Raw genomic sequence first — 16,252 nt, forward strand, 5'->3', positions numbered from 1 at the left:
TACTCGGTCTCCACCAAAGTTCTGTCTAAAAGCACAGCTGCAATGAATACCTCTTTATGCCTGTCGGCTTGGCTTTGCCTGTATCTGTAGGATAAATATTGATTGAATCCAAAGATGCTCACAACTGAAGTTCCTGCTGATGCTGTCAATTCATCTTCCTCTACCCCCTCCCATCCTAATTTTCTAGTATTTGTTTGCTGGGTTTATACTTGATTTTTTTTATTTTGTTTTGTTTTTATCTTGGTCAACATACAACATGAGCAACAATATCTCCTGGTGTTTCATTTTGTGTTTTTCATTAGAGGATCAACATTTAAAAATACTTTATTGTTACTTTTAATTGTATGTATAGATGTGTGTTTGTATAAATGAGAGTGCAGTACCCACTGAGGCCAGAAGAGAATGTCGTTGAATATTATTTTAAGATGTGTTACATTCATTTATGATGTGAAATATTTGTTTTAATAATGTACATGTGTGTTGCATTCATTTATGTTGCATTTGCTTAACTCTGTGATACAGTGTTACTTTACCTTTCTAAAACACCTGATTGGTCTGATAAAGAACTGAACAACCAATAGCAAGGCAGGAGAAAGGACTGGCAGGGCTGGCAGGCAGAGAGAATAAATAGAAGGAAAAATCTGGGAAGAGAAGAAGTAAGATCAAGGAGCAAGAAAAGAAGGGGCTACCACCCAGACACAAAGCCAAACACAGATTTAGAAGAAAAGAAAGGTATACAGGAAGAGAAAAAGGTAAAAGGCCAGAGGTTGACTGGAGAGACGGCTCAGAGATTAAGAGCACTGACTGCTCTTCCAGAGATCCTGAGTTCCACTTCCAGCAACCACACGGTGGCTCACAACCATCTATAATGGGATCTGGTGCCCTCTTCTGGCCTGCAGGCGGAACACTGTATACATTTAAAAAAGTGCAGAGGCAAAAGATAGACAGGATAATATCAGTTAAGAAAAGCTGGCTAGAAACAAGCCAAACTAAGGCCGGGCATTCATAAAAGCCTCTGTGTGATTTATTTGGGAGCTGGATGGCAACCGGCCCCGCAAGAGCCAAAGATACAAGGGAATGTTAGATTCTCTGAAGCTGGAGTTATAGGCAGTTGTGAGTCACTGGATGTGGGTTCTGGGAACCGACTTGGGTCCTCTGCATAAACAGTTTCTACTTTTAATTGCTGAGTCATTATCTCTCCAGTTCTGAATATCTTCCTTATGTTTACGGGAAAGGCTTGTGTTAATCATGGAACAACGCTGTGTAAAAGGGTACACTTCCAGGCATTATTAGCCAATTAAGACAAGCGGGGGGGGGGGGGGGGGGTTACACCGAGATGAAGGACAGGAGAATCTGAGCAGTGCCTGAACCATCCCATTAACAAACCTTCCAATGCCACCCCTTCAGCCACCAGGCAGGCCCAGACTACTTACTGCCTTGTATTTCAGAACCCGGCTCTTCCCAGCAAGCTGAGAAAAAGCCAATGCCATCTGGAACTCAAAGGAACAAAATGAGACAATCACTTCCAAAATGTTCCTCAAACCCCCTGACCTTCAGCCATGCAGAGATGATTCCTTGGGACGTTCCCCCTGCATTTTAAGACCAACTCTGTTCAATAGAAATAAAATCCTAGGTATATATTATAACTTCAATTAATCTACTAGCTATTACATTAAAAAATTAGAAGCAGAGCCAGGATAGAACAGTCCCATAATTCCAGTCATTTGTGTATTACACTCTGTAAAATCCAATCTATAAAAAGAAGCAACTTATTGATTTAATACAATATATGCAAATATTATCATTTCAACATATAGTCAATATTAAAGACCATCAGTGAAAATTTTTTTCTCTTCTGAATCCTCATGATCCAGGGAGTCTATTTATACTCATTGCATCTCAAATCAGACTAGCAACACTTCAAGGGTTCAGTGCCAGCATGTGTCTGGACCAGCATCATTCATATTCTCAGAACCTGACCTTTGATCTGCTCATTGATTACCCACCCCAGCAACACTGTTTGCAATTAACTGATTAGATATCAGCAAGGCACATGCCCCCCCCCCCAATGAGCTATATCGTCAGCCCCTACAGGCTTCCTGAAAAAAAAAAGTTAAATCACACAGCTAAAGGGATGGTCTTTCTCATTCCCCTCGCTTTGCAAATCCAAGACCCAGTTCTCCAGCCCTTCTTCTGTGTAGGTGTGGTGGTTTGAATAAAGCAGCCCCCATAGGGCCATAAGAAGTGGTACCATTAGGAGGTGTGGCTTTGTTGGAAGAGCTGTGTCACTGTGGGCTGGCTTTGAGGTCTCAGAAACTCCAGCCAGGCTTAGTGACTCTCTCAGTCTTTTCCTGCTGCCCGTGGATCCAGAAGCAGAACTCTCAGCCGACTCTCCAGCACCATGTCTGCCTGCGTGCCACTATGCTTCCTGCCATGATGATAACGGAATAAACATCTGAACTACAAGCCCCAATTAAATGTTTTCCTTTATAAGAGTTGCCACAGCCATGGAGTCTCTTCACAGCAATAGAAACCCTAACTTAGGCAGTAGACTAGGGACAAGAGTGGGGAAGAAAAATTCTTCCATTTCAATCAGGACATCTCTTAGGGCACCTTCATTCACATGTGTGCTGGCTAGTTTTATATCAACTTGACACAAGCTAGAGTCACTGGAGAGGACAATACCTCATAAGATCAATACCTCAATTAAGACAATACCTCCATAAGATCCAACTGTAGGGCATTTATTCTTCATTAGTGATTGGTGGAGGAGTGTCCAGCCCATTGTGTGCGGTACTCATCTCTGGACTGGTGGTCCTGGGATCTAAAAAAAGAAGGCTGAGCAAGTCATAGGGTGTTGGGGGCTGTGGACTCCAAGAACCTGAATTTCTTGTAAACAACTTGTTTTCCTCTGCTCTGAGCAGCCTGCAGCTGCTCTGAGCACAGACCCTGATGGCAGGAGAGTGGTTTCTTAGATTTTAGGAGGTTTTTTTTAAAATTGTTGCAGGATATTCTGAAGTTCAGAAGGTAGATGTTATAGCATATGGGCCCCTTAAGATGGTAAGTCTTGATTGTCAAATTGTCAGCTCGATGAGCTCTAGAGCCCCCTATGAAAGGAAGAGGCTCTGGCATGCCTGTGGAACATGATGTAGACCAGGTTGGTTGAGGTGGGAATACTTGCCTACTGTGGATGGCACCACTCCTTGGGCTGAGGGCCCAGACTATACAAAAAGAGAAAAACAATTTGATCACAAGCGCTCATGGCCTTCTGTTTCCTGGCTATCGTGTGAGCAGCTGTCTCAGGCTCCTGCCGCTGAGCCTTCTTGGCCATGATGAACTAAACCGCAGAACTGTGAAGCGAAATAAATCCCTTTCTACCTTAAGTTGCTCTCGGTGCTGTTTGTTTGTTGTTTTGTTTTTAACACAGTAGTGAAGCAAGTAACTAACTGTGATGGTTTAAATCAGAATGGCCCACATAGGCTCAATGTTTGAATGACTGATTCCCCACTTGGTGGACTGATTTCCCCACTTGGGAAAGGTTAGGAAGTGTGATCTTGTAGGATTCACATCCCTGAGGGTGGGCTTTTAGGTTTCAAAGCTTTGTGCTTACAGATCAGGGTGAAAGCTCTCAGCTACTGCCCTGGTGCCATGCCTGCCTGCCTGCCTGCCTGCCTGCCTGCCTGCCTGCGCTTCCTGCTGTGAAGGTCATGGATTCACCCATAGAAACTGTGAGCCCCAATAAAATTTCCCTTCTATAAGTTGCTTTTGTTATGGTGTCTCTTCACAGCAATAGAAAAATAACTAAGACACTAACACACTGCTCCTACTGGGGCTTATTATTAGAATAACTGAGGTTATTCTAAATTGTTGTATAAAAACAATGTAAAACAAGCATGTATTTGTAAGATCCCTTGTGTATGTATTTTTCCATGATCATTGACAGAGTAACCCACCTCTTCTCTCTGATTTCTTCATTGGGAAGGGTTAGTGAGGAGCTTAAATGGGATCACTTTGAAAAACTCTGGTCCTGGCTTCCTAGTTCCTTTTTCAGTTGCTGTACTACCCCCAACAAAAACAAGCTTAGTTCTGTGAGAGTTTTTTGGCTCATGGTTCCAGATTACAACCCATCAAGGCAGGGAAGTCATGGAGACAGAAACTTAGGGAGAAGGTCACATTGCATCCACAGTCGAGAAGCAGAGAGCAACGAAAGCATATTGCTACTCACTTCTCTTCCTCCACTTATCTAGTCCAGGATCCCAGGGAACAGCACCACCCACGGTCTCTTTTCAGGATAATACTATCAAGATAACAACCCCCCCAGACAAACACACACACACACACACACACACACACACACACACAAGCATGGAGCAGACACCCATCTCCCAGGTGATTCTGTCCAGCTGATAATCAACACGAATCATCACAACTAGATTCTGAAAAGGAGTACTGAATTATATTTGGTGAATGGGTGAGAAAAAAAAAATCTCTTTCTTCCCCATTTGCCTTCTGGAATCCCTGCCAGCCTTTCAATCATGTGGGTTCTTCTTCAGCTCTGTAATGTCATTAACAATGGAGAAAACTGGGCTCATTAAATCTGTGCAGCGGTTTGCCTGAGTCATAAGCTGGGAGGAAAGGCAAATTAATTGCTTACATATTTTTAATTTATTCTCTTTCCAAAGTTACCCTTTTAAAAGATAAAATATTTATCTCCTCCATCCTTTGATTATCGGGGAAGTTTTAATATATTAGGAAGAGTAGATGGAGGCATCCATTTGTTTGATTAATGGATATCAAATCATTATGGTTCAGTTTATTGTTTTAGACCACATTTCTGTAGGGACATTAATAAATGTGATTGCTTTTGCTAGAATATTCGTTAATCCTGTGGTTTAGTGTGTGGATAATGGAACATGCTGTTCTGCTGCCTCTTAATGAGCTTTCCCCGCTGGCTAGCAGAAAAGCAAAGAAACTGATTTGACAAACACGTGTGCAGCCAGAGGACCAAGATAGTTTTCAAATCTCCTTACACTCTCAGATAACGGCACAAAGGTACCCTTGAACGTAGTTTTCTTTTCTAACAGGTTTTTCTCCATCAGCCTTTTAAAAATTTAGCAAAGAAATCCGAGAAGCAGTTGCTAAAGACTGAACAGTGTCCCTCTCCGTTTCCCAGAATGAAGCTGTAATCCTCAGTGTGCTTGTGTGTGAATATGAGGCCTAAGAAAGGTGATGGCAATTTTCAAAAAATCATAAAGGTGAGTTCTTAATGCAGCGGAGCTGGTGTCCTTTTATAAGAAGAAGCACTGCCAGGGTGCTCTCTGTCTCTCTCTTCCTTTCTCTCCCCTCCCCCAACTCTCTCTGTGCCTCTGCCATCTGAGATGCAGCCCTTTGCTGGCCAGGAGGAGCTCTTGCCAGGAACTGACCCTCCTGAACCACGATCAGACCTCAAGAGTAGAGAAATATAATTTCAGGAAAAGCCACCCAAGTCTGTGGGACAATGCCATGGCAGAGGAGCCAACAGTACAGCAGACTTCGGAAATTCTAGAATGGTGCTCCTTGCTGTTTCTGGTCGAAAAGGCTGTATTTGGCTTGGAGACCTTACTTACAATCATTTGCTTTATCAGTTTGGGGGGTTTTTGCCTTCTTTATGGATAAGCAGCCCCAAGTGGACAAACTGTATGATGATGAAAGACTGCTTTGTTGATTCAGGTCACCCCACAGTTGTCAACTGACATAATCTTATTCACAACATCACCAGGGCTTTCTAGTCAAGGACAAATCGATGTTTGACAAATAAGTGTCAAGTCAAATGTTAACTCTTATGTATACCTAGAAGGTCTTCTGCCCCCAGAGAAATCTATATAGATCAATGCATATGTATGCAGGGCTATCTCCCACCCCCATCCCTTATTGACAACATGAAATTAAAAGCTTCTCACTCAAAGAAGCTAGCTAAGCATGCACATTTGCCTACTCCTGTCCCAGAGACTGTCACTGTGTTGATATTTTTAAAGGAGAGAAATAAAATCAAATCATCAGAGAATAGGAGAGGAAGCCAGTGAAGAACAGTATAAAGCTGGAGGAGAGGTAAGGAAGCAAAGATCCAGAACATACCAGGGAAGAGAAGGCAGATAAGGCCAAGAGCTGCCTGGCAACAGGGTTGACAAGGACCTCACATCCAGACTAGCACAGTGCAGCCTCTGCTTTCTGTTATCTCAATAAAATACCTGACAATATTATAGAGAAAAGAGTATTTAGCTCGCATTTTGGAAGCTGAAAGTCTGGAATTGGGAGGTGGCATTAGATCAGCAAGGGTTTCCTTGACTGTGAGCATCACATAGCAGGTGGGATCATGGCCGGATGATATGCAAATGGGAGAAGTCAGACAGTAAGACCGGAAGCCAGAGAGAATTCAGGGCTCAGGGGCACTCCGCTTTGACTACTCACTTGGGTAGGAACTATTGAGGTCCCATAGAACTACCTTAATCTCTTCCAAGGGCGGTGTCCCCCATTGCCTAATCACCTCCCATGAGCCCCATCTTTTAAAGGCAGGCCTCCTCTCAGTTCCACCTCCAATTCATGAGACACACCCCTGGGTCTTTTTTGGTTTGGAGGCCAAACCATAGTGCAAGATGCTATCTGAGAACACATTAACTACCACGTCCTCACTCCTGCTTTATCATTTCATATTAAAATTACACACACATGTAAGTAATTCTTTTGTAGAACTACATAATATTCCATAACTTGTTCTCCCAGTCCTTTGTTTAAAATTTTTTCAGATTATTTTCATTTTGGTTCCTCCCGCCAAGGATGTAATCTATATAAAAAATAAGAACACAACGAATCTCTTATATATCTATGGCCTTTATATTGACATTTTTGTTTTTATAAGTTACATTTTCAAAAGTAAAACTTCTGAGTCGAAATGCCTGGATAAATTTTATTTTAACTTGCCTGCCAGCTGGAATGGCATTTCCAGGAACTGCAGTCGTAATCCTGAGGATCACCCATATCAATACTGAGTGGGGATTCCCTGTTCCCTGTCTCCATTCAATGCTTGTATTGTACTTCTCCTTTAAGACTGGTGGTTTCTTGTCTTCCTATCTTAGCTCTGTGCTGAGATTCTTACAAATACTCTTCTACATTTTTTTCTGTTGTTATTTATATTTCTAATCAGCCTGGAATCTCTTTTTATTAGAGTGTGAAATAATATATGTAATGATGATAGCTAACATTTACTGATGAATTTCTACAAGCTAGGCACTCTGAAAAAATACTGTCTAAAGTTCATATAGATAAGAAAAGTGAGTATTGGAGAGCTTGAGGAATCACCCAAGCTCATGTATCTCCTAAGACTAAAAACTGAGACTTAAGCTGAATCTTACTCTGGACTATCTCCTCAAATATCCAGATGAAGAGCTAATTAATACCTGTCCTTTTCCATTCAACTGGATCACAGATTCCATCGTGTGTGTGTGTGTGTGTGTGTGTGTGTGTGTGTGCGCTTGGTATTAAGGATCACGGGGCATCACACATGCTACAAGGGTGGAGCTACATTCCCAGGCCCCAAACTTCATGCTCTGAAATGTGGTCACTTTGTCTGAGTCCACTGAATTTGTGTCACCACAATGCTGTTTTTCATTTTATACTTTTAGGGGAAGCTTTGTTTTCTATTTGATAAGGCAAGTCCATGACAAAACCATCTAACAGATTAATAAATTTTGGATGTTTATTCTAGGCAAACATTCAAATCATTGGTCCAGTTCCAAAGAAAACAGGTCTGTGCATTTTGATTTGGATTGCATTAAGTGTGCCTTAATTTGTTAAGAATTGACACTTATGTATCAGTCTCTCTCTTCAGTCACATGGTACAATGTCCACTTATTTAGGGTCTTCAATAAAATGTTAGACATTTCTCTAGGTTTTGTACTCTTATATGAATTCCCTAAGCCATCATGTTGTAAGATATGTTCACATATGTATCAGGTAACCACAGAGGTAAAGCTGAGGTGTGTGTTTATGCGCCTAACCTTTGTTTTGTTCTTGTTTTGGAAACAGGGTTTCACTGTGCAGCCCAGGATGGCCTGGAACTCATTACATAGCCCAGGTTGCCTTCAAAAATGGAAGTTTTCCTGTCTCAGCTCCTGAGTGCTAGATCGTAGGCCTCTGCCACCACAGCTCGCTTCTAGATTTTGCTTTTTAAAAAACATACCCTGCAAAGGCTTGCTCCTTTTCTAGTTAGATTTTTGGACAGAGAATGTTACACTTTCTTTAAAAGCCACCTGCAGCAATTGCACAACAGTGCTGAGGGCAGCGCCATCCCTCGTCCCTGGTCATCTTGACAGCGACCTTAAATGTTCACTCAGGAAAATGGCGCTGAGGGCTGTAAACCAGTCGTTGATGGCTTTCGATAGCTTTCTTGTGCTCCTAATGTGCTTAGAATTTATTATTATTAATAAGTTTTGTTTGTGGCTCAGCGATAGAGCACTTACCTAGCATTTGGAATGCCTTAGGTTCATGTTCCTGAATGGGGGTTGTGTGACCACTTACTCGTTGATTTTTGTTTGTTTTGTTTTGTTTATCTGGTTTGGGATAAGACAAGGTCTCACTGTGTAGGTCTGACTGGTCTGGAACAGGTAAGTGGACTAGGCTGGCCTTGAACTTGCAATCCTCCAATCCATGCCTCTTTTAGTGCTAATGTCACAAATGTGACAGGCCTGTGCCACCACACCCAGCCAATTATTCACTGTTGTTTTTTAAATCTAGTGTCATAATCACACAACTTTTGCCCTTAAGTTGTAACAATATCGTGAACACTGTGGACATGCACTGTGTGGTCATCCGGGCACCTGGCCATCCTGACTTGGGAAAAGTTGAGCCTTTTTTTAGTTTACTGTGTGATTCCACCATGACCTTAAAGCCACAAAAATCTGCTACAAAATACACAGCACAACAATTACAGAACGCTTTCTGTTAAGAAAACACATATAAACAATTCTAAATAAAACAAGAGAATGTAATCCGGTGGTGTTAAAAACTGGCAGCAAATGATAGGAGACTATAACTCCAAGCCAGAACAAGGAAACCAAAAATATAAGCTAAAAGACTTAGGGGGGAAAGACTAGCTACACAAATGATATACCAAGTAAACCAGACGCTACATACTAAAAACAACCAGTTAGGATTGCAAGTGAGAAAATCCTACTCAGGTTGTTAAGAACATTTTTCTGCATTCTTTGAGAATTTCTGAAATGCTGTGTTGAAAGCAGCAAGTAAGAAGGGTGGAGCCCTGCATGCTGTCTGATGATTAATGCATGTAAGCCATTTTTGATAGAGAGGGATGCATGCTGACTCATCGGGTCTCCTTCCTTCAGCCTGACAAGGGCACCAACGGAATTCAAAACAACCCTGGGACTCTCAGAAAATTACTGATGAAGCTTCGTTTCTTAAGAATTCTTGTAATTAAGGATTCCTTTTCTTTGGTTCTTGCTGGCCTTTGAATCAAGGGGCACGACTGATGTCACCCAACGGTCTTCTAGATTGTCGTTTTCAAAAAGTTACACAGATTGCTTGGGAATCCCTCTGGAAATGCAGAACTGAGATCTCTCGTTTGTGGGAATTTTCCTATTTCTAGGAATATGTTTGTTTATTTATGAATTTGACTTGTATTGGGCTTCTGTGATGTGAGGTACCAGGTCCAGGGAACAGAGAGGCCGTGTGCTAGGCTGGTACCTGCCCTTAGGAACTTGGGGAATAATGGAACACGGATTGCATTGCACAGAAATTGAGAGCAAACCACCACGGGCGCAACAGAGTACCCCGGTAAATGAAGAACCATTCCAATGTTTAACTGCAGAAATTGCTTTGTTTTTAAATCGCAGGCAGATTTTATGATGTGAGAGTCTATAACTGTCAATGCAGCCCACCTGTTCCCCCTGACACTCCCATACTGAATATTTTTCTTCTCTTAAGCAAGGAGAAGCTATATTTCTTCTCTGCCCTTTCTCTAGGGCTGAGGCCAGCATGCCTTAGCTCACCCAGCAGGCATCTCCCCTCTTCTGTCTTTAAGGTGGGCCTTGCCCCAGCCTTTATGCACACAATGGTATGAATTCAGGGTCCCAGGCAGAAGTCCCCACACATCTGGGAATCCCTGTGGGATACAGCAAGGAAAGCCTGACAGAGAAGTGAAGAGGAACATCTAGGGTTCTGTTTTTGTTTTGTTTTATTTTCTTAAAAAGAAATTTGTTGAAACAGGAGCCACCCACTGGTCACATAGTTCACTTTCTAATTCTATTCTTGGGAATATACAGGGAGTAAAGAAATGAAAAAAAACTTAAATAACCAATCATAATTCTTTGCATATCAAGCACTCCCAGTGATGAGCCATTGTCATGGGCTGGAATGTCACAGAGACACACACATACAGTGAAAATAACATGCGTGGCTCCATTGAGGCAATAGCGCCACTAAAAACAGAACATGGGATGGAATTCACACATGGGTGGTAAATGCACGAAACAGCTTTAGTTTAAAAATGACTTAAAGAGGATTTTGGATATAGCCAATGCTTTGGGAAGCAATTAGCTGCCTTTCCCTAGAAAGTCTTCACTTGAACAAAACTGACACGCTTTTATGCAAATCAGAACAAGTGATGACTGACATCTTGACACGCTATTCTTGCCAGACATAAAGGGAAGAACAGAAGCCACCTCCTTCGTGCCGGAGTTGTCTGTCTGTGCCTAGATCCAGCTTCTCAAGGTTCTGCGGCCTGTCACCTTGTCCTGGCTAGTTTTGTGTCAACTTGACACAAACTAGAGTCGTCTAAAAGGAGGAGGTCTCAATTGAGAAAACGATTCCCTAAGACCCAGCTGTAAGGTGTTTTCTTAATTAGTGATTGACAGGAGAGGGCCCAGCATAATGGATGGTTGTGGTGGTTTGAATGTAACCGACCCCCCCTAAGCTCATGGGCAGTGGCACTATTGGGAGGTGGCTTTGTTGGAGTAGACATGACCTTGTTGGAGGAAGTGTGTCACTGTAGGGATGGGCATTGAGGCCTCATACATGTTTAAGCCACGCCCAGTGTCTCAGACCACTTCTTGTTGCCTGTTGAAGATGTGGGACTCTCAGCTCCTGCTCCAGCACCATGTCTGCCTGTACACTACCATGCCCTATCACGATGATAATGGACTAAATCTCCGAAAATGTAAGTCACCCCAATTAAATGCTTTCCTTTATAAGAGTTGCCATGGTCACCGTGTCTCTTCCTAGCAACAGAAACCCTGAAACAGTGGTGCCACCCCTGGGCTGGTGGTACTAGGCTGTTGACAGAGGTTTCTGTCCTGCCTGGTCCCACAGCCATTCAGTCCCAAAGAAACACACAGAGGTCTACATTAATCATAAACTTGTTGGCCTATTAGCTCAGGCTTCTTATTAACTCTTACATCCTACATTAACCCATAATTCTTGTCTGTGTCAGCCACGTGGCTTGGTACCTTTTATCAGCGAGGAATTCTCATCTTGCTTCCTCTGCGTCTGGGTGACGACTGCAGACTCAGTCTTTCCTCTTCCCAGAATTCTCCTGTTCTGGTTGCTCTGCCTATACTTCCTGCCTGGTCGCTCCACCAATACTTCCTGTCTACTAGCCAATCAGCAAATCATACAAGTGACATATTTACAGGGTATAAGACCATTGTCCCACAACACTAGGTTCTACAAGAAAGCAGGCTGAGTAAAGTCTGAGAGTTAAGTCAGTAAGCGGCACCCCTCCATAGCTTCTGCATCAGCTCCTGCCTTCGGGTTTCTGTCCTGTTTGAGTCCTGTCCTGCCCTCCTTCAGTGACAAACAGTGCAGTGGAAGAGAAAGCCAAGTAAACCCTTTGCTCTCCGTTTCTTTGGTCATGGTGTTTCATCACGGCAATAGTAACCCTAACTAAGACATATCGTCTACAGGTCACACTGAGGGCAGCTGTTCAAATCAAACCTGGTGTCTTGTCCCCCCACTCCAGTTGCTGCTTCCATCTCTTTCCACAGGTGTGGCTAGGGTTTCTCCAGGATGCTCATCCTCCCTAAGGAAGCTGACTGCTGGTACCCAGGCAGGATGTCTGCTTTCTGAGGTCTCCTCACAAGTGTGTTCCTCCCAGAAACTTCCAGTTGAGCTTCCCCAACACTTAATCCTTCCCCCCTGCACTGAACTGGGTAGCCAATATCCACCCACCACCCTTTAAATCTCAGTGACTGTTCCTGTTCAGACACATCCATTAAAAGAAGACTGCTCTGGGGCTGGAGAGATGGCTCAGAGGTTAAGAGCATTGCCTGCTCTTCCAAAGGTCCTGAGTTCAATTCCCAGCAACCACATGGTGGCTCACAACCATCTGTAATGGGGTCTGGTGCCCTCTTCTGGCGTGTGGGCATGCACACAGACAGAATATTGTATACATAATAAATAAATAAATATTTTAAAAAAAGAAGAAGACTGCTCTGGAAAGTGCCCCATCTTAAGCTTATGTTTCGCAGTCTGGTACCCAAGCTTCTTGTCGCTTAAGGGGGCACTGGAGTAATAGAACTGTCTTCCTCTGACTGGTACCATCCTGTGGCTGGCACACTCCACACGTCAGTCTTCATGAGAACTCTACAGGAAAGTCACAAGTGTGGTAAGAGAGTTTAGACAACGTTCACAAATGTCTAGTCCATGACAAAGTCAGACTTCAAGCCCAGGCTGGTTTGACCTGGAAGCTGAGGTTCTTTAAACCCCCACTCACTGCGCACCCAGGTAGTCTCCAGGAAAACCAGAATGATAGTCAGAAATGCAACTGAGTGGTCTTGAGTTCACTTGCCACCTCTCTAGGCTTTGTGAGGGAGCTTCCCAGCAGAACGGAACAGAAGAAGTTGGGGGAGCAGGCTACAGGGCCCCATTGTATCCCAGGGAGCACTGCCATACTGTCTGGGTTCCCTGTTCAGCACACACGTAGGCTGGTAGTCATTTACGAAGAGAGGAAAGGACCAAGTGCTGTCCCCAGTTATCACATGAAGAGGCAGGACAGTACTCCATCCTCCTCTGCCCCTACCTTTTCACAGGGCAGCTCCAGACTGGGGAACGTAAGGGGAAATGTTTGTGACTGGGCTGTAAGACTGGCCCACCAGAAGGAGATCCACCTACACCGGGAGTTTGAATGTACAAATGGAAAGAGGGAATACATTTTGCATTCAAGATGAAATAATATCATTATAGACTCTGCCACAACAGCAGACATGCAGAACACAGATTGGAACCATGACCTTAGCAACAGTGTTTCTGAAAGGTCAGGCAGCGAGGCAGACACTCTTCTTTGCCCAGCACTTGTGACCAGCTGCAACCTCTCCCTGCCACCACACGAAACACACAAACACAAGCTCTCACAAATACAAGACTATCTAAGTTTCTTGCTGACACACCATAGAAAGGACAGCCAAGCTCATGAAGCAGAATGCTACCCTCCTTGTCTGTTACTGGCGCCAAGTCAACTCTCCCGTGTGCCACCTTTCATAGGCCCACATTTCCCATAGCTCATTTTCTTCCCGAGCTCTGGGCTCCAGCACGGGACTCTCTTTTAGTATCTGTGCTCCTGCAGAGGCCGCCAATCAGGTCACCTGACCCTGAAGAATGCACTCTGTCTATCGGCATCGGAGGAGAACACACTCAGGAATCCTGCTTGCAAGAGTGGCCTGGTCTTTTCGCACAGGGTTTTGCCGCTGGGCCATGTGTGCATTGCTGTAGCAGGCCATGCCAACTGTCAGTGCCAGGAGTGGACACGGCTTCCACATAAGCCAGTTCCTCTCCATGTCTGCACGCTGGGCTGTGCTTTACCAGAGCACAGTGAGTGATCTCAGAAGCTCATTCCACGTCAGAAACCCCTAGTGTTTAAAACCAGCTTCCTTGAAGAGTTTGGTAACGCTAAAAGCTCAGGCCAAAGGCAAAGAGTGTAGATTTCTCAGATCCGTGCTGACATTTATTGTATTTCTGGAAAGGTGTGAACACAGTGAGGCACTGCCGAACAGCAGGGATGCTAAATGATGCTATTAATAAAAGAGATTTCAAGAATTCCCTTTGATGCAAAGTACTTTGTTCGAATTGACCTTTAAAATTCAAATGAAAGCCCTGCAACTCTTCCTACCAAGGTGTTCTATGTTCTATGTCGTTTCTTTCCAAATAAATCGCCAGCCCAGCATGTCAGCACACCTTGTACTAGAAGCTCTGCTGAGTGGGGGTGAAGGATGTGGCATACAGTACTTTTTTATTTTTTTTTCCTTTTTTTTAAAGGTCCCCAAGTGATTGATGGAGAAGAACGGAAACCACTACCCTAATCTCTGCGGTTCACAGCCAACAGCTTTTGTGTTTTCTATTTTGGTTTAGCAGGTCTGGGTTGTGGAGACTATGCCAGACCACTGTCGATACAAATACTCTGAGCTAAGTCTATACTCTGGGTTTAGGAAGCATTTGGAAGAGCCTTAAGTAATTGTATTTCATTTAGTGTGTGTGTGCGTGCGTGTGTGTGTGTGTGTGTGTGTATGTGTGTGTGTGTATGTGTGCACACACTTGAGCACCTGGGAATCTAACTCAGGTTGTTAAGCTCGATAACAAGTACCTCGACCTTCTGAGCCATCTCACCGGCTCATGGGAGCCTCTTCATCATTCCATGGACGTTCATCAGTTGCCCACTGTGGAGAAAGACCACTGAGCAAAGCTCCTGCCCCTTTATATCTTACATTTCATCAGATGAGAAAGAAAACGAATAAAAACATATCACACCGCACACTGGAAGCATGGGTGACGCTAAGCAGAGACTAGATGGAAGAGACTGGAAGAAAAGCATGTGAGGCAGAAAGAGGTAGAGAACGCTCTAGTGCAAGGGCCCCGGGGCAGCTTCTTAGTTTCTAGTGAACTGAGAAAAAGGTCCCTCCTCTCCAGGGCAGAAAGCACACAGCTGGCTCAGGACCTGGTGGCAGAGCATGACTGACTCGGTAGATCAGACCTCTCTTCCTCACCCCATTGCCAGGGGACAGCCTGGGCACAGCCACAGGGAGCCTTTCCTAGCGACACACATTGGTGACCTAGAGGAGCCACAGGAAGGTTGACAGAGCCAGAAAGATGAGGAGCGAGAGTGGAAATTGGCCATCCCAGTCTTTCTTTGTTTTGGTTTTGATTTTTCGAGACAGGGTTTCTCTGTAGCTTTGGAACCTGTCCTGGAACTCACTCTGCAGACCAGGCTGGTCTCAAACTCACAGAGATTCACCTGCCTTTGCCTCCCAAGTCCTGGGATTAAAGGCGTGGCCACCACTGCCCAGCCCCATCCAAGTCTTTTTTCTCTCTTCTCTCAAACCAAGCACTACCAACTAACTACATGGGACAGAATTCAAAGACACCCCCCCCCCCCCCCAGGCCACACACACACAGAAACACACACACACACACACACACACACACCGGGTCCCCTCTCCATGAACTGTTAACAAGACACCATCAACAAGGAGGCAGCAACAGGATTTTAAAATCATATGAGCTTTAATGATAACAATACTCAATATGGAAGCTTGCGACTGGCCATCTCCACATCTGATTCCCACAGAGCAGTTTGTCCTCCCTGACTTAGCCCTTCGTTGTTAGTATCTGTTCTTAACACTAGTCTCCCCATGGCAAGACATTCTACAGAGCAGTCAGCATGGCCCAGCATAAATGTAAAATATTAGTATGTTTCTTAATTACAAAAATCAAGTAAATCAGATATTTCTCACTCTTTTTTCATGAGATTTCCTTTCCGTGTATGAGACTTTTTTTTTCTGGTTTCAAACACCTTACAATGGGGCTGGAGGGAAAACTCAGCAGGTGAGAGCACTTGTTCTCATGGAGGACATGGGTTTGATTCTCATCACCTGCATGGCAGCTCACAGCCATCCATAACTCCAGTTCCAGGAAATCCAATGACCTCTGACCCCCTCAGACACCAGGTACACATGTGCTACATAGGCATACATACTCATAAACAGAAACTAAATCTAAGAGAAAAAACCCTTAATATGTAGCTTTGATATCTCCACATTAATTTTTTTGGTAACTAAAACTGAAAAGTAATTTGAGAATATAATGCACTAGGCTGTTTACCTCAACCAGCCCTGCGCCCGGGCTGTTGTCTCCCCTAATGTGCTGTAAATGTGTTCATTGCTGGGTGTCTTGTTTGAAATGCTCAGGTTGTAGGGCTCTCTAGAGCTGGGGATAC

This window comes from Arvicola amphibius, chromosome 3, assembly GCF_903992535.2.
Source record: "Arvicola amphibius chromosome 3, mArvAmp1.2, whole genome shotgun sequence".
Taxonomy (NCBI): Eukaryota; Metazoa; Chordata; class Mammalia; order Rodentia; family Cricetidae; genus Arvicola; species Arvicola amphibius.